The 23,027-nt window shown below is 39.2% G+C and overlaps 1 protein-coding gene across 6 annotated transcripts in view; it reads left to right on the top strand.

Annotated features, from left to right (window-relative positions):
* Positions 1–23,027, top strand: part of LRRC3B (leucine rich repeat containing 3B) — a 44,265-nt gene that overhangs the window by 2,632 nt on the left and 18,606 nt on the right. Inside the window, exon 1 of one of the 6 annotated variants that reach the window (XM_069859064.1) lies at positions 8,460–8,477. The exons of 4 other annotated variants lie outside the window; for them this stretch is intronic. The gene's annotated coding sequence lies outside the window, so the exon portion shown is untranslated. Of the gene's footprint in view, positions 1–8,459; positions 8,478–22,328; positions 22,392–23,027 lie in introns of those variants that run through there. One more of the 6 variants, XM_069859062.1, reaches the window with a different exon arrangement.

Here is a 23,027-nt window from a genome sequence, read left to right as displayed (position 1 = left end):
TTACATGACTGACACAAGGGATACGTAGCTAACTTGCAGGAAGACTTTGAACTTGACAATGAAATGAATAATGTAAGCAAACAGGAATAGGTATAGAAATACTTGTTATCATTTCAGTAAATGAGAAGGTAGATGAAGGAAGGTGCTTTTTTACAGAGTTGAATATTGCGTTTGCGATGACTTACAGAATTTGTATTAACTACTGCCCTTGTTGTCATCTGCATGCACAGTCTTTGGATCAACCCTCACCTGAGAATGCAAGTTAAATTAGTATTCTGTGGTTAGCAAAGTAATTTTTCTAATTTTGCTTCATCCAGTAAAATTTGTTAGTAAATGTAGAAAAAACTCCTACGGACCTGTGAAATTTAGGAACTTATAATAATGCTAAGCAGGAACTTGTTTTAAAATGGTGCTATTTTGAGCTAAGAATAAATTATTTGAGTTCATGCATTTACTTGGGCTTGTTTGGCCATGCCTTTTAAAATATTGTTTTATTTACTAAACATAACCTCCAGAAAGTACAGTTTTGGTAGAGCACTTCAGTGCTGGTATGAATCAAATGTCAATATGTCTACAGAAGCTACAAGCAATAAGGATATAGGGATTTCTCAGCATATTCAATAAGTATTTTAAAATGAATTGCAGTCTGTAAATACACATATGAACAAGGCGTGCCTTCTACTCTTAAATCCAATATGCTATGGGTGAAGTATCATCAGATTTAGAGTTGTTGTCTTCTAGTGAATTTAAATCTTTGCTTCTAGTTTTAATCGAGCTTTTTTTTCATATGGTAGTTTCTGTGCTTCTGTCTTTCTGGTGCTGTTTATTAGTCTGGATGTGCAATGGACATGTCAGTGCATCCCAGAGAAAAAGCAGTATGATGTCATGTCAGTTTTAGGTGCTGCTTCACCTGAGCTCATGGTTTAGATAAACAATTGTCAGATCCACTGTGTTGGAGGATCTCATTATTTCCCAGCAGTTAAAGATGCATGTTTCTGCTTCATGAAGATTTCTGTGAGTGGTGGGTGTCTGTGTCTGTACTTGCCACTGATGACTTGCATTGCTTGCCCGTTATAGATTAAGCAGCATTTGTAGCTGGCGCTGGTTTGTTTAACACGGAGACTTAGTTTGAACTTTGGAGAATAAACACAATGCTTTCTGCTACTGAACAAGAAAGTAACTTTTATTCCTCTTCCTCTGGATATTTAAATGTTCTATTGAGTAACATCAACAAGCAGATTTTTTTAAAACAATTAGGTTCTTTCTGACTTGCACTGACATCAGCATTGGACATGGGAAAAGCCTTTTACCATGAGGACTGGCACAGCACCTGAGTTCTGTTTTCCGTCAGCAAGGAAAAGGGAATGGTAGCTGAATTAAAATGGGGTTTCTCTCTCTCTCTGGAAGGTGGGAACTTCTATAGGGATGTAAAGGCCAGATGCCCTCAAAATACAAGAAAAGTAAAAGACGGCAAGGAAAAAGGTTGTGGTTGAACTAGGTAGTTTGACTTCCTGAAGGATGAAGGGGTCCGTGGGATTGCACTGTAGCCCTCTGGCTTGGCTCATTGCTGTGCCATGGTCTTGCCATGGGACAAGATATTTTGGTTGATTTCAGTAGGACTAGAAGCCTTGCTGAGGGATTAGACTTGGCTTTTTGTGTTTCAGCTCCACAGACAGAAGCGAGATAAAAATGCCTCAATTAAACGGGGTTTGTAAAACACCTTTTCAGAGATACATTGAACTGGATAATTGGAATTTTTACTTAAACAGGGGTGAAAATTAGCACTACAGATCTCGACGTATTTGATTAAGGTTTACCTCCACTTTTCAGGGTCACTTCAATGAGCTAGTGTGTGTTTTAAATTAATTTTGTCCTACATTGATAACAGCTCCACGAAGCTGTTAACTTACCCTTTGAAATGAAGAAAAAAGTTGATCACTGCTTGCCAAATATATAAAGATATGATAACAGGAGAAAGTGAAAGGTGATAGAAATGAGTGATCGTACATAAATGGGATGCTAGTCTGACAGGAAAGCAAATGGTGACTATTTAATTATTTAAGGAACAATAAGAAATCTGTTTATAAAGTAAAAGGAGAGACAGAATAGAAAGAAAGTTGGGAAAGAGAAATGATGCATGAAGAAAGTATAATACAGGAAGGGATCAGAGGGGTAGAGGGCGGATTTAAAATTTCTATGGAGTTTTCGATTGGAAAATATTATGTGTATAAATCCGTATTGCAGTGCTTACATAACAGTCTGAATTTTACTCAAATTGTGGAAGTCTGACCCAGAGTGTTCTCCTGGGAGGTCTACTTCGTGTTCCTGCTTCATCCTTTGGGTGTAGAACCTCAGTTGATAGGGCATGTGTTTTTAAAGGTGACATACCTTAGTGACAGGCTGTCTTAAGAGCTGTACTTTGTGGATGTCAGTTTTAATGACATTATTATTTTTACTTCTGTCAAAGTAAAAGTGAAAGTTACCTCTTCCTCCAACAAATAATAGGGTTGATTTTTAAAAGTGTGTTTTTTTGCAATTCACCAAAACTGTGTTACATACTTTCGCAATTGTATTAACTAAAGATATTTTGTGTGTAAAGATTGTGAGTATTCAGCATTTCATTAAGAGTGCTTGAATGACTGAATATTTAATATTTTGGAACTGGAGTCAGTGGGACACGTGAAACACGTGAGGTTTGTTTCCCTCATCTAGATTACAGATGTGTGTTGCTTTGGCAGAATTTGCTTCATGCAAAATATTTTTGCAATACTTAAAAGTATACTTTATTATGTGCATGTGAATAATTTGCAGCAAAAGGGTGAAGCCTTTGAACATTCAAATTAATCTATGCTGTTCGCTATTGTAAAGACATTGTAATTAAAACAAAACAAAAGCAGTAGGTGTTCACTTCATGCAAGCACTCCTCCTCCTTTAAGAACAGAGGGAAAGACTTCTTCCTCTTAAAAGTGGAACTACAACGAAAAAACTATATGAAGTTGCTTGCTAGGTCACATTTGGTTAAGCAAGCAATGATGGTTATATATCTTAATTATGAAAATTCAGCTTATGAGCATTAGAACCAAAATAAGTTTAAACTACTAGTGTTTTGGTTCTTGACTTTTTTGCACATTGGTATTTTGCCTTGGGTAATGAAAATGGGCAGAATCTATTTAGACTTCTATTTATTTTTTAAAATTTTTAATTCTTCAAGAAACAGTATTTTTGTATTGTTTTCAACACACTCTTACCTTAAAAAAACACACACACACACAAAACTTATCATACACTTCTAAAAACAGATTCCCTAGTGCTTTTTTTGGACTAAATTTTTTATTTTGAAATGATGATGTTCTATTACACGTCCCTCCATCTAGGCAAAAATGGTATTTGCCAAGAACGAAAATCTTGGATCAATAACTGCGTTGTAGGAGTTCCAAAAGAAGGAAAATAATCAAAGGCAGGAGGCTGTTCTCAAGACTAGGAATGAGTAAATCCAAGGGTTAGTCTTTATAGAAAGACTGGCTGGGATTTGGATTTTTTCTCTTCCTAGATGTACTGCAAAAATGCTGTCTTTAAATTTTAACTTGGTTCCTCTGTATTATTAAACATAATTTAGCGTTATTAGTGTCAAAAGAGAGAATAATCCATAGTTCTTTTCTGCTGAAATGAAGTTTACAGAGTACGACTACCACTGCAACCTTCAAATAGTCTGGTAGTGTTTAAAAATGTCCTTTTGCCCTTGTTTTCAGCTTTGTTGACACTGAGTCATTGAGATGAGAATTGTTGACTTTTGAATAGTCTATTTTTAACAAAATTCAGAATATTACTCTTCATGAATACTTGCTGGTTCCAGTCTGCACAAGCGCTAAAAGGGAAGGCATATTTCACAGGAGAACTACTTTCAAGTACTTATTTTTGGGTTTTATTGTTCTCTGGGTGTGCCTGATCCCTGTTCTGTAGATAAGGGTATTGATCTTCACTCTGCTGCTGCAAGGATATCTCCCCTTTTTTAAAGCTGAGATATTCCTAAGTGTTTCGAAGAAAATGGTCTACATCACATTATAAAATAGGACGTGATTTGGAAATTATTTTTTTTCTAGAATCTTCAAGCTTAGAGTAAAACAGCTCCCAAGACATCAGATCACAGTATTTCTCAGACCCTCAGTTGTCACTTCTCACACACAGCAAATACCTGAAGCACACCAGTTCATATTGAATAAGAGCATCTCAGCTTCGACTTAAAAGCAGCACATGGATGACAGCATGCAGTAAACGGGCAATCCTTTCCCTGTAAGAAAATATTGAGTCTGCAGGGCTGAGATGTCATATCCCAACAGACCCGATTTCGTATTCCATTCTTGGTTTTAAGCAGACTGTTGTCATGGAAGGGTTAATAATTTCTGTTAAGTAAATCTATTGGTCCTTTTCTGTTTCCAGAATCTGTCACGGTTTTTGCCCTTTAACAGAAGACATTGTATATGTATTCTGCTCATCGTTTTCATCAATTACATGGTAAGCTTATTGGCAGCTCTCATGCATAAATTCTTATTTTGCAAGAGTAGGAGATGACAGGATTTAGACATGTAAGAAACCTAAATCTTTGGCTCAGAAAAAATTCTTGATGGATACAAATGGTATTTCAATAACTTTTGATCCAAAAACTTTTCTTGCAAAGCGACATGACTGTTCTTCTTGCCAGTCACGGCAGGTGCTCCATCTGTACAAATACTGCCTAATTTGAACCAGTCAAGCTTAACATTTTTTTTCCCACTATCTGCTACATTTTCAACAAATTTTCTCAGTTCTTTAAACAAGTGTGAGGCAGCAGTGTGGAACAAAATGGACAGAGGCCAAGCAATTCCTTAATTATAGCGGATTTTTTTTAACACGTTGAACAACAACAGTCAACTGTGCAGTGTCAGTAGCATTGCAATTTCCCTTGGTTGTGAGCAAAAAAAAAAAAAAAAGCTTGTATGAATCTGTTAGAAATTGAATGTGTGCTCTTGTATTGTCTAATATCAACTCAGCCCTTCTCATTGTCATGCTGCATGAACAACTAGGAGCGTATCATCTGTGTGCTGTTCTTTTGATCTGGTTTGTGCAGCAATAATTGATGTACCCCCTTGCATTCAGTCTTTGTTGTCTGAGAACAGTTCTTTCTCACAAGCTTGCCATAGGGATATTTGCTATTACACCTTTGCCACTGATTATGGCTCATAAATGTGTATTTATTTTTAACATACAAAAAGCTGTTGTGCTGGGGATCTTCCATTAATATGCAATCAAGACTGCTGGTCAGATCCAATAATATATATTTTAATTTCAGGATTACTTTCTATTAAAATGCCATTATATTTTGGACTTTTTGGGTGGCTGTATCTCCACACCACATACTTCTACCAATTCTGTCCCTTCTCCAAAGAAGAAACTAGCCTTCCTTGAGAGAAACTCTCTCCATACCGTCTCAGCTCCACGCACTGTCTCAGTATGTTTTTCATTGTGGTGTGCATGATTTGGCAAGCAATGCTTTGATGAGAAGTAAATTGCTTTGAAAAGTTTATGGATGTTTGAGTTAGCTGAGAAATCATTAGCAAAACACGAGGTGAATGAGGACACTGCAGGTTTCACAGGTCCTTTGTTTTCCTCCTGCTATGGAGTGTCAAGGCAGGTAAGCTCTGGTCTTCTGTGGGCTTCCCAAAAGGACTTGACTGGAGTTACTGGTCTTGGTTGTTGTTTTAATGAAACAATTTTAATCACGTGGGCTAAACCTGCTAGTTTTAAATTCTGATTTTAGAAGCTGTGGAGTGCAGCTTTGAATCCTGAGTAATCACTCCAGGCTTCTGCAAAGGGAGACTAAAATGTCATACTGTCAGGCTTGCAGAGTAGTGCTTCATTAATGCAAAGCAGTGGGGAGCTAGGGATTGATTCTGTGACTACGTGTGTTCTTCCATTCACTTGGCTGCTCCAAGTAGCCTTCTTAGTTTCCTATGCATCCACAGTTTCCTTAATTTATTTTTTTTAAAGAATGTTGTTACCTTTCTTCTATTTAAGGCAAGAGGTTGATTAGTCTATTGATTCCAATAAATACCTGTATTTAAGCAGAAATTATATTTTTGTGGTTGCAGATGTGATGTGTGTATGCAAGAGCTAGTGGAGCTCTGCAGTCTCAGCTTTTCTGACTCTCTTATACTTTCTTCATTTTGGAGCAGTGAGTTAAAGGTAAAAGGCACTGACAAGGTAACTTTTTAGTAACTTAAATACCACAGCTGACAGAGAAAGATTTAATTTCTAAGGATCAGCTATCAGGGAATTGCACTTCACTATTGCCAACTAGAAAAAAAAAAAACAAACATGTTTGTTTTTAATTACAGATACTGAGCCTGTTGTGGTCAGTTGATATGAGCAGAGGTGAAAAGATTGTGATACTGAAAATTGGAGGTTGATGAGATGTGGACTTCTTATTAACATTGATTTACTCCGGTCCGCTGTTTTCACCTGTATACCTGACTGCTCCTGGAGTTATGTAGTGGCAACTTGGACAGAAGGGTTGCTCCTGCAAACAGTTCCCTTTTGTTCTGAGACATTAGCTATAAAATTTATTCCTTCTTCACTATAGCTTAGACTAGATGATTTTATTTGACAACTTAATAATTGTACCTAAGCAGCCTCTGAAAATATTTTGCACTTGGATTTTATTAGTCTTGAATATATGACTTCTACAAAATAATTTTTATAGTTCTTATTAAATAAAGAATGAATCTGGAAAAAGGAAATTAAAAGCAAGTTCTCAGTGTCTTCACTTCCAAAGCAAATTCAATATATATATTAAAAAATGTGAAATGATATCCTTTTCATCTTATTCACTCCAGAATGGAGGAAAGGGGGCTAGCCCATCTGTGTAAACACTTTGAATGCTCCTTCCTGTGCTATAGCCTATACTTTTTCAGATTAGAGAGGAACACTGTGTTCCTCAGATGCGATAAGGAGAATATTACTATTCAATGACTGTGATAAGAAGTAAAGAAAATGCTGGGCTGAAAGTCAGGTGCCTTGTACTTCTGGTGAGAGGTAAAAGAAAAAAACATCCTGCTAATGCTAAAGCATATCCTCACTAAGCCTACATGTACTTTCTTGGTGACCCTGATGGAGGTGTTTTCCTGGGCCCAAAGAAAATGGGCACTGAGTTTGCACAGGATGTGAGGTTTTGTTAGGGCTGAGACACAGATACTGGTACAAAGGGCAAGCCCTGGAGCTCCTAATCCATTCAGGGAGGCATCTCGGGCAGGAACTTTGTCTCTGGCCATCTGTGTGAAGGGCTCACAGCTATCAGCAGAATTGGGCTTCTTTCAGGAATTGTCATCTTTAAAGTCTGTTAAAGAGCTGGGCTTTTCTACAAAAGAGGAGGTTTTTTGAATAGGATGGATGGCTGGTCCAGGATGTAAGAGGAATGATGACAAGTTTTCAGTACCTGCTGCTGCCAAACTTAGTTATCCTTTTTGGCTTACTGTGCTCTTAATTACTGCTATTTGATTTTTTTAACATTAATATTGTCAGTGTGAGTCAAAGATGTTTTTAATTGCTGTTGTTTGCATAAGGCCTTCAAGGTTGCGATTCAAGACTTCAGGAGGCCTTCTTCAAAACCTTACTGAGAATTCTTTTATCTTAGTGAGTGGCATGGCTTAGAATAGGGCAGGTAGGTGAGATTTCAATGTTCTCAGCAACAGGGGAGTCCCACGTGGCATTCTGCAATGTAGGTTTAAAATCTCTAACTTGCCAGGCGTTTCCCCCCCCTTTTTTTTTTTATTTCTTCCCCAGAACTTTTAAGACCTTATTCTAATTTTTCTCTGAACCAAAGTGATGTCTAAAGGACAAAATCCATTAGAGATGTTGGCACAACTAAGAGTTTTAGGAGATGTGAGTCAGCTTTGGAGGTCTGAAATGCGAGGCAGGATAGGTCTTTCCTTACTCAGGGGAAAATGGTCATTCTGAATGAGAAGGCAAGGTGTTCTCAAGTGATAGATTAGACAAGTCTTCAAAAGGCTTAAACACGTACAGCACCTCTGCATTTCCCAGTCAAGGGTGGAGGAGAAATGTCTTATTATAGCACAGCAGTCTGGCAAGTTAACAAGAAGTAAACTTTCTGTAATGTTTCTTGCAAATATTTGGATACTAATGAGAATGTTTACAGTCCCTACACTTTTTACTGTTTTCTTTTCATCTTACTGTTTGTCTTCCCTTTTCATTGCTGCTGCATTTTGAAAGTTATGTTTTCCCCTTCCTTAGAGATGTCAGTTACATAAGACTTCCCATGCACCAACTTAATGCCTCGTATGGGCTAAAGGTGACATGAAGCAGGGCAGCAGAAGACTTTCAGTGCGGGTGCTTGGAGCTGGTCCTCCTGTAGCCCTGCCGGAGCTGATGGATAGATCTGCTAGAGATGGAGCTGGAATCTTACCAAGAGAAGGAGCCATAGGAATGTATGTGGGTTCAGATCTGAGACCAGCGTTGTGCAGATGTGTTCCTATTAGTGATTACATTGCTATTTGTTTTGGAAACATCAATATTGTGAGTTTGTTAGTTTTGTTTTATGGTTGGTATTTTTTCTTGAGAATAACTCACGTTGAAAGACTTGAGGTAAACCTGCTTAAATCTGAGCTGACTGATGTTGTTTTGATTAGGGTGCGTGTAAGACATAGTAGACTTACATCCATAATGTGCATGCTGTCGCAGGTTCTGATAGACATGCAAAATCACAATGAAAACACCTTAAGAATGGGTGTTATTCATACTGATTTGAACACAGCATGTGTCCAAATGGGAAGTGAAGTATTGTTCCTAACTTGCAATATAAAAATACCTGAAATAACTATTTCCGAGACTTAAATGTTTTCTATTGAATTCATATCTACCCTGTCATCTGACAGGCTACTAAAGTAAAATTCTGCTCAAAATGATAGAAGTGACAGTTGTACAATGCATTTCATTCCTGCTGAGCCCTGTTATGCAGTTAGTTTGGGGAGATTGGGATCTTGCTTCAGCTGTTCAAGGACTTCTGCAAGTCCTTCTGAGAGGATTTGCAGAATTTGTAATTGTGCTCATAAATCCCCTGCTCCCCTCTGCAAGTATGGTAAAATTTCTGATGCAACCCTACTGTTCTGTGTTAGGGAAATAGCATTTCTATCTTATTTTTTGGCTTGTTTCCTCATTTTCAAACCCCAGTGACTGTGCTTGTGGCGAATTCCCTCTGCCACTGCCACAGACCATGCTTTCTTTCCTCTGTGACATTGTTATGTAGAATTGCTTCTGTGCTCTGAGTTTGACCCCTTGCAGCTGGCAGCGATTAGAAGAAATCATATACACAGACACCCAAACTCTGCCCTTAGCTATGCTTGCGAAGACCTGTGGCATTTATAAAATTGGCTTGGAAAGACTTAAAAAATCCCATGAGATCCACTTCACTGAAAGTCGCTCTGTAAATGTTAGACAGGGTTGTTGATTTTGTGCTAGGACATTTTACTTTAAAGCTGTACCTGAGCTACAGTTGATGATACTGTTTCGTAACATTGAAAAAGAGGACAGATTTGAAGTAGGAGATGTGATGTGTTGGCAGTGGAGTTTGCTACTAAAACTGTCTTAGCTAGGCACTGTAGCAATGTCTGCGCTGCGGGGCAGATGTGCTCTATGGACTTGGATTTCCTGGCAGTGTTCAAGCCACTGGTCATGATGTGACCATCCTCCTCCATGGCTCTTTTGGGAAGGAGCCAGGCCCATCTCCTGGCAGGGGTGGTCAACAGAGGTGCCCAGAGTCCTGGCCCCACTTTGGTGGTTGCTGGCTCTGTGGCACGACAAGTCCTGTGAGCAGAAGATGTTGTCCTTCCTCAGCAAAGAAAAGTGCGTTTAGGACTGACATATTCCTAGCACCATCCAGTGCAGAGGAAACACAGGGCTGAGGAGTGTAAGGGGAAGGTGCTTGTACCCCTTTAGCAAGTGGAGTGAAGCTCTGGGGTCTGGCCCATGGTGGTGGAGCTGACTGCCTTGCCATTTGCAACTGCAAAATGTAGCGTAAAAGGAGATACTTAATACAGATAGTCTGCAAATAACTGAAGCGCTTGAACAGCTGTATACTTCTTCTTCAAAAAAGTGTCGTGGTGGTGGACCTGAGTAGATTGAAGTTACAGCCAAAAAAACCCCAACCTGAACCATTTACTTTTCTTCTTGGTTTCTGTGCACTGTGATCCTACTTAGACAAGAAAGCCAACTACAAGAAGTGAGGAAGTGAAGAAGAGGTGATGAGATGTGTTATACACACCTCCAGTACTGTTGTTAGACAGTTTTACCTACTTCTGTTTTTTGGAAAATTTTCCGTAGGAAGAGGTTTTTTATATTATTCTCCAGACTGAATGGAATTTTTTCCATTGCTTAATGTAGAAAGGGAGTTGAAAAAATTACATGTGAATTATTTATGTGTCCAATTTGCTGTTGTGAATGGAGGAGCAAGGATCTTAAAAGCTGTTAATTACTATGACTTTTTCTGTACTGACTATGGTTCTAGCTGCAGGCCATGTAGGCTTCTGGGCATAAGCTCAATCTAAGACCATGCAGTCTAAGGGCACTTCTGGAAAGCAGAAGAGTATGTAACAAAACACTTCCTGCTGAACAGTCAAGTTACTTCTAGATGTTTTGTCGTGTTACAGGAGAGGAGTGTTTTTCCTTCAAGGCCTGAAGATTAACATCTTGTGATATATCCAGAACAGAAAAAAAACCCCAAAAGAACAAAAGTTGCGATGCTGTAGTACAGCATCTTCACATTTTTTGTTCTGTACTTCCTATATTCAAGGGATTTCCTAGCAAGAATAGAAACATCTGCAATAACAACTCCTATTTATGTTAATCTTTTGCAGTCAGCGTGCAGTCTGAAATAATTACAATGAATACACCCTCTGCTCCAAACACTCAAAACTTGCATTTATTTCAGGCATCTTTGCCTCAGAAGTTTGAGAACATAATCCCTCATTCTGCTCTGCTTCATCTCCTTTGGAGGAATTTATCCAACAGTATTTTTTGTGAGCTTCATTAACAATAGTCATGCCATAATAAATTATATAGACTGATAAGTTTTTAATTAAATAAGTTAACAAATAAACCCCTAAAAGCATAATAAATTTTCTTAGGTAACGTTTTCCTGTAATAAATTTGTACTTGAGGTATGTAATGGAGTAGGCTGGAGTAAAATCTATAATCTGATGTTTTTTTAGGCTTGACAGCTTTACCAATCTAATCTGTAAAATGATTTTTCTTTCTTTTTTTTTTAGAAATAATTTTTAAAAATTTTGTGTGAAACATACCTTGTTGTGCAAAGGGTTACGCAGATTTAGCAGAAAAACAATAGTGAGTGATAAAGGCATAGCTAAGAATCTCTGTGAGCCTGTGAAAACACACCTTTCAGCCTTCCTTCCTCTGTCACAGCCATTTTCTCCAACCTGGCAGGGGTCCTTCAGCTCCATTCATTTGTTTGGTGCTAGGCAGAATTGAGGGGTATTTTTGGTCGAATTGGCCGATGTGTATGGTGTAAAGAGCACATTCAGAGTGAGCCTCCATGCCAGCGCTGTGTGAATTTAGCTGGGCTGCTTGCCCAGGCATGTGGGAAGGAAAAGTAAGGTCAGCCTTGTCCCACTTGTGCGATGCCATGGAGCAACTCCTCAGGTGTCCTCAGCGGCTACCAGCATCTGACTTTGCTTTACTGAACTTGGATCTACAAATCATAGGATTTCTATACCATCCCTTACCTCCAGACCTCTTACAGCTCAGCCAGGCTGCTTTCACTTGGGCGATATCCCCATCTAAGGAATTTGGTCCAGAAAGGAGACCTTTGGTTTCCCTTAATGTCTGAGGGTATGCAACTTCATGACAGTGAATGGTACTCTGATTTTCGATGGTGAAACCATAAAGGGATTAACAAAAAACAGTAGGAGAAAATATAATCTTAGATTCCCTCTCCATAAGTATCGGTTTGTGTTTTTCCCAGATGTCTCTGCAGAATCACAGAGAGCAGTGCAAAGGGAGTATGCTGGAACAGTAGGTGCACTGTTTTGGTTTGGTGATGCATAGAGTCAGAGTAACATTTTGTAATTGTCTTTCATGATTGCAAATGGCTGTGTACTGAAGGCTATGAAAAAAATTACCACTATTTGTTATCTCAGTGAAGCAGCCTTTCCTTGTGATATTTTAATTTAGGGCTGATTTAGAGAGGTGAGATTGATGTCAACAAGGTCTGTTGTTTGGGGTGGGTTTCTGGTTTTTGGGGTCCATTCCCGTTTTTCTATATACTATCAAACCCTGAAGCCAGGGAGTAACTCTTAGACATTCTGTGAAAAAAACAGAGTATCAGGTTGTTTGATTTATGTGTATGCACAATTGGAGTTGAAGGGTGAGAAAAAGAGGGAGATAAGGGAAATCCAGAGATGCTGGATACCCCATCCCTAGAGGTTTTCAAGCCCAGGCTGGATGAGGCTTTGGTCAACCTGGTCTAGTGGAAGGTATCCGTGCGCATGGCAGGAGAGTTGGAACTGAATGATCTTTAATGTCCCTTCCAAACCAAACCATTCTATGATTCTGTGATCAGGGGGTGACAGTACTGCCTGTGGTGGCATTGACCGTGCTGTGTTGCCATTCCTTCCTACTCAGCTGTCCCCTCATCTTAGGTCACTGCAAGGGTAGCTCAGTATTAGGGGAAGCAGAAAACCAAGGGGTCTGCTGCATTTTAATACTGGCTCAGACAACAATTACTCTCCTTTTTCAATGTATATGTAATATTTAACTCAGTGAGGTCTATTGTGAAGATGAAGATATTGTGAGCAGGTGGAGCTCTTACAGTTCTCTGACTCACAGACTGCAGTTAGACATTATAAAGCTTCTCAGTGTATCCAGATATCCTATCTCTCTCTGTCCCTGCTTTTTCACATTGAAAGAGAAGCAGCTGTAACTCTACAGAAGGAAGGAGTGCATAAAGTTTATATAGCAGAAGCACATCTATTGTACAGAAAACACCCCCCTTAAGTTTTAGGGTTCTACCCGAACAATCGCCAGACAGCACTGCTAGAGTTGTAGAGTGTCACACATAAATAATTGCTGTACTCCTGTGCAAAGTTTGAATTAACTCATAGCATTTATGGTAGTCTGGTGGTATAGAATAAGAGGGATCCACGGGTCTGGAGAGCAAAACTGAGGTGAAAGGGAAGAGTTAATGGGAACACAAGAGTAGGGGGAAAAATTGCACAGAAAAAGATGGGGGTAAAGTAGTCAAGAAAAGGTAGGAATTAAAATACAAAGTGTTGGCTGAGAAAAGCAGGTCACTAGTAGTCAATTGGTTGAATGAAAATACAGTATATTCAAGATGAATCTCAAGTGGACCTTCTGCTGGAGGCTTGGGATTTTTCTATGTGAAGGACCTTGGGGTGGGTGGGAAGAAACTCTCCCTCTTAAAGTGATACAAATTAGATGGCAGAGAAATGGTTGATTGTATCTAGAAAAGAAGATTCTAGAAATTAAGGTCTTGTTGATAGCATTGTGTCAAATTAACGCATCATGTATTTCTGGAATTATACAATGTGTCATAAACCAGTTTCTTTCCAGGGAAAATGTGACATCTCCCTTCTGAGTGAGGTTTCCGATGGGCTGAAAAGAAGGAAAATGTAAAGCAAAAAGAAAAGTTGTCAAATGGGGAAGAAAGGCATTGACTGTGCTATTTAAACTGTATAAATCAGTGATGGTGTATCTTACCTCTCAACTCCTCATAGCTCTGTGTGTCTAGGCTGCTAGATCTGTTTTCCATTTTCCGTCTGCTGCAGGGTAATAGATTTTACCTGGACCTGTAAAGCCAGTCATATCCTTTTACATAGCACTGACTTCCCAGAGAGCAGAAGCATAAATCTACGCTATTGCCGTGAGGTACGTGGTGTGCCTAAGAGTGGATCTAGTTTTTAACTCACGAGAATGTGTGCAAGAGGATTTTGCAGGGCTGCTGAAAATATTTGAGCTGCAGTTTTACATACTGATTTCTTGTTTCTTGTACTTCCAGAATCAGAATAGGTTAGAAAGGAAATGTAGAGTTAACGTCTGCAATCTGAAATGGTCTTCCCTTTCAGAAAAATACATTTTCGAGTGTTCCTGTTGGGGAAGAGGAGCTGTTTTTTCTAAGACATTTTTTATAGGTATGAAAATTTTTGAAGAGCTGACAATAATTATTATTCACTGTTGCCGCTTTTCTTCTAGTACAGTGAACATATTTTTGCAGTGGAATTATATCCAAGTCTCTCCAGGGGCTATTGGTATTTTGCTTATGCAAAATTAAAGCGTACCATGTGCTGTGCACTAGGTGTGGTCAGTAGTGGCTTGACAGAATTTAATTGTATGTGGCACGGGTGCTCTAGGTCATTGTGTGGTAGGTGTGATACTGCTGCAGCCTGGTGGGTCTTTCACAGCCTTTTTGTTTTCATGATCAATAAAGAGACATCCCCAAGCTGTTTTCCATCCTGCCCACAGGTGAGTTGGTCCAGCTCCTGGAGGGAGTATCCTGCACAGCCAGTTTTTGTTCCTTCTGCTCATCACTATCACTTTGCTTTTTTCTACTCCCAAGCTGTAAATACTCAAAGTGATAAATAAGTTAATTAGAAGCTGTGAAACAGACATGGAAGCTGAGCTACCTTAAAAACAATCAGTAAGTGAAGGAGCTGTAAATTGCAGCAGAAGGGAAGGAGTCTTCATAGCCTTCACAATTATCTTCCTGTTAAGCTGCTGAAGCATAAGTTTGGAGGTATCAATAAAAAAATTTAGTAGTATTCCCTCTTTGTGACATGCTGTGTATGCTGGAAGTCCTTAAATGGCGTATTGTTCTGTACTGCCCTATTCTGAGTGCTTGTCCTCTTAATATGTTGTTGGTATTACTTTTCTTGATGAGGTCCTCACCTTCTCAGTTGTATGCTTTGAAAATGTTCACCCTGCCGAGACTGATGCAGTCAGTACACAGTATGTTGCAGCATGTCTAGGCTAAAATAACTGTTAGTAGGAAGAGAACCACCGAAATGAAACCTGTGAATCTTGCATCTGAACCAGCAGAGTCACCAGGTAGGGAAGTTTCCTAAAGAGCGAAGCTGAAGGAGCTATTCCCAGGCTCTCCTTCCTGCTGAGGGTTAGGCTAAGCTAAGCTCAGGCAAGTGTGCACTGGCTGTGGATAAGGGTTCCCAGGAGAGTGTAACCATGATTTCTGTAGCATTCAGTAACTAAAGGGATAATTCATGGGATGCCACATAAAGCGAGGTATAGGTGCAGCTGAAGGTTTGAGGGGAAAGTACTCTTGCACCCATAGCAAGATTCAGTGAAGGGTGTGCTGCCTTAAGGCAGGGAAGTGGTCTTGACTTGGTGCAGGTGCTGTGGCTGGTTACGTGGATGCAAGGCAGTAGAGTTCAGGAGAGCAAACCAGCTGAAAATACATTGGGCTGGCAAGGTGTTTGGGGGTTGCTTTGTGGAATGGTGGTGTTCTCTTAATTTATTTAGTAATTTGTGGTGGCAGTAGCTGAATATTGAACAGCTTAAATCGAAGCAACTGGCATTTCATGCTTTGGTGAAGAGCGAGTGGGTGAGTGAAATAGTAGGGGTAAATTGTGAATAGGAGTGAAACCAATATGTGCAGCTTTCTCTGAACCTGCCCACCTCTTTCTTTGTGTAATACTGAGCAGCTGGGACTGTGCTATCTCAGCTTATCATCACTAATCAGGATGTAAATCTCTGGGGACATGTTTTACTTTCAGTTACTTTGGTAGAAATCTAAACTTATTACCTAGAATATTTGCATTTAGACCAGCAAAACTGCAAACAGAATTTGAGCCTTTTTTGTCAGTGTGGTTTGTGGGAAGTACTCTCATTTTATGACAGACTGCTGTCTTGGTTTAGTCGAAGAAGAACTGCTTGAATACAAGATGAGAGAGTGTTTTCACTATTGTCTTTTTTTTCCTTGCTTGAGGAAAATTGTACTAGTCTCAGTAGGAATAAAACCAATAGAGTTAACTATAAATTAATTAAAATTACTTATTTTATTTTAAAATTACATTTTTCTAATCTATACTATTTATGTGAACCTGTAAGAGCGTAAGTCACAAGAGTCGATCAAGTTAGTATGGTGCTGGGATTCCTTCAGCTGTTTCAAACATTTTTCAGGGAAAATCACCCCCGTTGAATTCCATGGAATTTTTCTCTAAATGGCATGTAGGATTCCCTATATACTTTTTACTGCTAGGCTAGTTAGGTATGTTTATGAGTTGCTGTCCTAGACTGCTTTCTCCAGAGGTGTAATTTAGAAACTAGTGTTTCATTCATTACTGTGCTTTCTTTGGTATGAATCTATGATTCTGTCTGTTGTTCAGCTTGCAGACTGATGACTCATTCCTTTGCTTCACTGGATAGCTGCACGTGATCTTATCCCATTCTTGCATGAGCTTTGGAAGTGAGCTAACAAGAATTGTTTACAGCATCCAGTGTAAATTACAATTCCACAGATAAATTTATTTAAAAAAAAGATGTTGTAAATAAACTACATTTTTAATCATTTATCTGTTTTATTATGCCTCTATTGGGCCTATATGCAAAGGAAGTAATAAAATGCTTTCTGCCTCTTTCTAGCATGCACGAGAAAAATCAGGGTGTTCAGAAGCAGAGTGGTGCTTCTATTCAGGAACAGGGTGTAGCAAAACCACCTGAGACATCCAGCTCACCTCCTGTATAAATCCGTATAAAGAAAGGAGTCCCAGTGGGATGTCCACTGTATTTGCAGAAGTTTTCTGTACAAGAGTAGCTTTCAGTATGCCCTGTCCCTACATGACTTAGCAGCATCCTGTAGGTGTGAATGCCTGTCTGTGCAGAGCAAGATATGCAGAAGATGAAAAGATGAGTGGTGGAGGGAGGCACAGTGACTAACTCTTTATTCCTGGAAATGCACCCTCAGCATGGAGGACAGCATTAAGTACATCCCAGACAGGCTCCTCACACTGCATCATTACTGGCGGTTAAGCCATTTTCCCCCTGGACCCTGTACTCAGCAGAAAGCTCTGCGGGAAGAGGTAGCATGCCTCTAGATTTAAACATATGCAGAAATCAGCACTTGCATAATAGGTTAATTCTTTATTACCCACCGGTTTCTTCTGTTCTTTGACACAGCTTTCAGATCCTGCACATGTTGATTTTTTCCTCATGCCATGTGGTCCTAACACATGGTGAAGGAAGGGCATTCAGAAATGAATTATTTCATCTCCCAGAATCTGTCAGTTTTCCAATGTGAGTTTTTTATTCTTCCTGATATCTCTACCGGTAATATTTTATTTTTATTTTTTTTTTTAAAATGACATTGATTTTAGATTGTGATGTTAAAACTGCTTGTTGCTGTTCACAACTAAAAGATACATTTGTTAACTGCAGAAGAAAGAATTACCAGGGTATAATTTTGTCTTTTTTGGAGTGATGGTGGTGAATTTACTTATATTAACTTCTCTGCTTTGCTAGGTAATTCTAACTTGTGAATTTTTTCAAGTTTTTACCTGCTGTCTTTGAATGGTAAGGTGGAATTTGTAGTTAAGACTTGTCATGAAGTTTGGAGAGTACGTTTATGCTCAGGGTCAGTAAGTAATCTCTTTACTTAGGTAAAGAGCTCAGCCAGCGCTCTTGCTCATGGTGTTCTTTGAGCTAACCTAGATTACTGTGTTCTGCAGAGGGCAACAACTAAGTGATACCAGGCAATATTCTTGTTGTTATATGCTAATATGTGATGCCCTTATGGTAATTAAAGGCAGCATAAAGAATTTACCCTGAACATGCTCAACCTGTCTTCCAACTGCTGTATTCATAACCCTCCCCTACTAGGCACCTGGGACCTGTCTTCACCTAGTGAACACTTCTTGTGGCCTTTTGGAGGATTTGCATGACCACAGTCCACAAAATCTTTCTTTAGCTTGGCTGCCGAGCAGTGTTTGCACATGTTAGAAGCTGGGTGGTGAGGGTCAGAACTGTGGTTTCTTTAGGGTCAGTTTATTACATTCCTTCAGAGCAAAGGAAAAACAGCCTTCCATCCAACTGCATGGTTGCGTATGTCTTATCAACACTTCTCTCTTTAATTTATTAGTCTGGCTGCTGTTGAGCTTTTGCAACTGTGAAGTCAGTTGGATTCTTGCGTACCAGATTCTGCGGAAAATTTTTTGGCCGATGGTGACTGATATGAAAGAGGAGCGTGGACTAATTATGTTTAACAGCTTGTGCAAAGTGTATGTAGGAGTGTAAGGAAGAAGCTGTCACTACTGAATCTCAGAAGAAGTAAATGTAAGAAAAATGTTTAGAATTTAGGAAGGAAAGAGAAAATGGTGTGCGTGGATTGAACATGAAGCATCGAGCCCCCGTTCAAAAAGGGAAGCTATCTAAATGATGTTTGGAAAATTTGGGTGGAGAGCATATTCTGTTGTATCTTGTAACTGATTAACAAGCCTGTAAGCTTTTGGTGCATATCACGGTTTTACCACGTATCATTACAGCATGCTGAACAAGGCTAGTGAAATTTGTTTCTACTGAGGATGCATGTCCTCATGGGACATGCACATAGAGGTTGGCTGGTTGTATTTTTCACCTTTTGAGAAAGCTTAAATTTTCATTACAAACAACTTGTAAAACAGCAAACAGCATTTTATTAACAGTGTTATGTGAATACGAACTTCTTGTGTCATTTTTCATGATCAGACCCAAAAAAGCATGGTAATTTACAAGCAGCAATGAAAGCAAAACTTGAAAAAAAAAAATGGATTCGGCTTCTATCAGTGTAGCAAAATATTTAATTAACTGAGTGTGACTTCCGTTTGGTGTTGTAAGGGAAAATACTTTTACACTTAATTTCTTCTCTTTGCTATAGTGTTGAATCTTGATTACTTTATGTAGTCATGCATAAATACACCATACTAAGTAGTATTTTTATTAATTATCTGGACATTTGAATTTCTTATGAATGGAACTATGATTTAAAGAATGCTACTAGAAAAAAATTGTTTCAGGTGAGATTAAAAGATCAAAGTAACTCATTATTGCATTATTGGCTCCTTTACATAGGTTGCCTAATTGTATTTTTTCCCTTAAGGTACTTATGTATATCCCCTCTGGTTTTATAGCTTCCTGATATTATTTCCTCTGGTGTTCTTTTCAGCATTAATTTTTGTGCATATCATTTTGCATATATATTTTTATATTTTTATATGTATCTATTTTTCATGTTTATAAATGTAATTAAATGAAATGAAGAGACCACAAGTGAAATAAACAGAGAAATAAGTTTACATGAAGAAACAGAAAAATTTTCTAGGAATTAGCTTTTTACGTGGATTTAACCCAAATGGTCAAATTTATAAGGCTTACTGGGTAAGAATGCCCATTTTTGTGGAGAAAGGTGAAAGACATCTTAAGAGAAAGTTGTGAAACCCCAGGAGGGAATATACTAACAACAACTTTTAAAACAGTCTGGACTTATGACCAGAAAGAACTATGAAAAAAAAAATAGAAAAATTGCTTCCTTCCCATCAGCCCTTTCCCACTATGAGAAGAAGAGCCATAAGCAGCAGTGAATAAACAGTGCTTGCCAGCACTCAGAGGTAATTACTGAGGGCAAGTATGTGATGGGCCACCTGTTTTAGGCTTGGTGCCTAAAGGAGCTTCTCTTCAGTGTTAAACAGAACTAGAAATTAAACTTGTAGCCTTGAATCATAGAATCATACAATAACCAGGTTGGAAGAGACCCACTGGATCATTGAGACCAACCATTCCTATCAAACACTAAACCATGCCCCTGAGCACCTCGTCCACCCGTGCCTTCAACACCTCCAGGGAAGGTGACTCAACCACCTCCCTGGGCAGCCTCTGCCAGTGCCCAATGACCCTTTCTGTGAAATTTTTTTTCCTAATGTCCAGCCTAAATCTCTCCTGGCGGAGCTTGAGGCCATTCCCTCTTGTCCTGTCCCCTGTCACCTGGGAGAAGAGGCCAGCACCCTCCTCTCCACAACCTCCTTTCAGGTAGTTGTAGAGAGCAATGAGGTCTCCCCTCAGCCTCCTCTTCTCCAGGCTAAACAACCCCAGCTCTCTCAGCCGCTCCTCATAAGGCCTGTTCTCCAGCCCCTTCACCAGCTTTGTTGCTCTTCTCTGGACTCGCTCCAGAGCCTCAACATCCTTCTTGTGGTGAGGGGCCCAAATGTAAATCCAGATTGTTTAGGGTATTTAAAAGGAATTTATCTGCTATCAGTGCTATACGTCCTTGAATTTTAAAGATATTTTTGTTTCTGTGAAGCTGAAAATTGTGATGGTGCTCGTTTTTACAAGGCATGAACTACATGATCCCATGGTGTAGCACCTTTAATTATGTGGAGAGATTATCTCCACGGTTGATTCCCCCCATGTCTTTCGAGAAAAGCTGGTCAGCAGTAGTTACTCTACTTCTCCCCTGCAGATTATCTGGACCTGTCAAAGTATGGAGCAGAGGTGCCTTGCTCCTCCAATGACTTGCAACGTTTGAACTTTCCTTCCGAATCTGGCCTCCTGGGAGCCCGTGGGTTTGCTAGGCTAAGCAAATAGCATGGTAGAAAGTTTGGCCAATAGAAGGCGGTGAAAACAGTTGTGCTGGCTTTGCTGGAAGGTAGCAAAGACAAAGACAGAGAATCCCTGAGTGAAGGCAATCACAAGATAGCAAGCGGACCCCAGCGACTCTCTGTTTGGCAAGCTGGGGACAAGCTAGGTAAAAGCCATTTTTACTTTTAAGGCTACAAAACCCAGCAGGAGGCTTTGGGGAAAACCTTGGTAGCTTTTTCCTGTAGAGTTCTTTTCCTTTGGCATACATCAAGCACCTGTAGAGAGATGTGCATTGGCTTCAGATTTTCTAAGATGGGATTGTTAATGTTATTTCTTATTAGAATCCATTTGACTGACTTACTAATTTTAAGCTTTTCCTATCGTGGCTTAGTTCAGCTCCTTTTGAAATCATTGGGACAGTTTACGAGAGACTTAAGTATGGAAAAAGTTCAGTGTGTTTTGTTTTATTTTGTTTTAAGCCTTCTGGCTACACTTGTTGGGGTTTTGTTCTGTAATTTGGGTGCAGAAAACAGAATGAAAATTTCCCTTTGTTTTCTGGCTAGCTTAAGTGTCATTTTGATGCCCAAAAGTGTTTTTAAAAAAGGCATAAATCCTTTTCCCCACTCCCGTCTTTTAAGGGCAGTGTTGTTAAAATGGCTTTAATGAAAGGAGGCACCCAAGCTGGTGCTTAATGCATTGAAATCAGTTAATCTCTTAATTGATTCATTAGATATTTATGAATTCATTTACTGAAAGTTTGACCATGTGTGACTTGCTGTCATTTGAAAATCTCCTTTCAAGAGTTTCCAAATAAGTTTATGCATATTTATTGGGGATATTATCATGCTGTCAGTTCGGTAATTCAGTTTGTTGACTGCAGTTCAGTGACATAAATGAATAAATATTTGCAGTTTTCATCCTTTGCTCTTGGATGTTATTGTGAGTTAAAAAGGAAGAGCACTATTTTGATTTAGAGTATAATGTTACAGAGCAATAAAAAAATTGTCTCTCTTCAGTGTTTGTTTGCTAATATAGCTGTTTCTAAGGAAGCACTGTTGTTGTGGAAACCAGCATCATTTTAATTAATGCTTTACACTATGTGCCTTACAATTAATATTTTAAAAATAGAACATCTGTAATTGGACATGTTTACCCACCCTAGTCAGATGCTTCATAAACCGCACCTAAGAGATAGCAAACATTTACGACCAATTTCTGGTTTTGGGGTACGTGTTTATAACTGTTGCAAGTGGAGCACTTTGTGGAGTCTCTCCTTTACAGACAACACAGATTGTACAAGAATGTGTATCATAAACAGGAAATAAAACCATACTTCAGTAGGACATAAACATTGTGCTGTAAGACCTAGAATTATCTCTGCCTTAAGTTATTAAGAATTTATTCCTAATTGTAGTTCTTGCAGATGTTTTCTTTACTCTGCTTAGAAGTGTCTCAGCTCACAGAAAGGCACCCTGGACATTGCTTAGTAAAATGCCCCTGCTAAAAGCATTGGTTGCTCAGGGCCTTGTCCAGGCTTTTGAGTATCTTCAAGGATCGAGATGCCACAGCCTCTCTGGGCAACCTCTTCCAGATGTGACTAACCTCACAGTGAAAAGAACAAAAAGAAAGAAAATTATTATTTTCTTATATTCAGATGGAATTCCTTGTATTTCAGGTGGTGCCCATTGCCTCATCCTTTTGCTGCCCACCACTGAGAAGAACCTGCTTCTGTCTTCATTATTTCTCCCACTCAGGTGTGAACTTATTTAGTCTGTACTTCATCAGTCTGTCAATGAGGATGTCATGGGAGACAGCATCAAAAGCTTTGCTAAAGTCAAGATAAATAACACTCACTTCACTCTCATGTCAGTGAGATGAGCCAGACATCTCATTGCAGAAAGCTATCATGTTGGTCAGATGTGATTTCTATCTTCATAAATCCATTTGACCACTCCCAACTCCCTTCCGTTACTCCATACGTTAAGGAAATTGCTCCCAGATTTACGTGCTCATCACTTCCCCAGGGCTGGAGGTGAGGCTGACCTGCTTGTAATTTACTGGATCCTCCTCCTTGAAAATAAGACTTCTGCTTTCTTGCAGCCCTTAAGAATCTCCTCTGATCCTCGTGATCTTCCAAAGATAGTTGAGAGTGGCTTTCTGCTAACATCAGCCAGCTTCCTCAGTACCCATGGATGCATCCACTCAGGACCCATGTTTTTTTGTATGTCCAGTTTATTTAAATTGTACTTAACTTGATCCTTCCCTGCTGAGGGCAAGTCTTCATTGCTCCAGACATTCTCAGTGGTCGTAGGGACCTGGGATTTCAGAGAACAGAATATTCAAGGAGGAAATAGCTTTTAAATTGACTGCCTTTTTTTTTTTTCCTGGTA

Source organism: Phaenicophaeus curvirostris, chromosome 6 (genome assembly GCF_032191515.1).
Source record: "Phaenicophaeus curvirostris isolate KB17595 chromosome 6, BPBGC_Pcur_1.0, whole genome shotgun sequence".
Classification (NCBI taxonomy): Eukaryota; Metazoa; Chordata; class Aves; order Cuculiformes; family Cuculidae; genus Phaenicophaeus; species Phaenicophaeus curvirostris.
The sequence above is the reverse complement of the archived record's forward strand: the minus strand, read 5'-3'. Positions and strand labels throughout refer to the sequence as shown.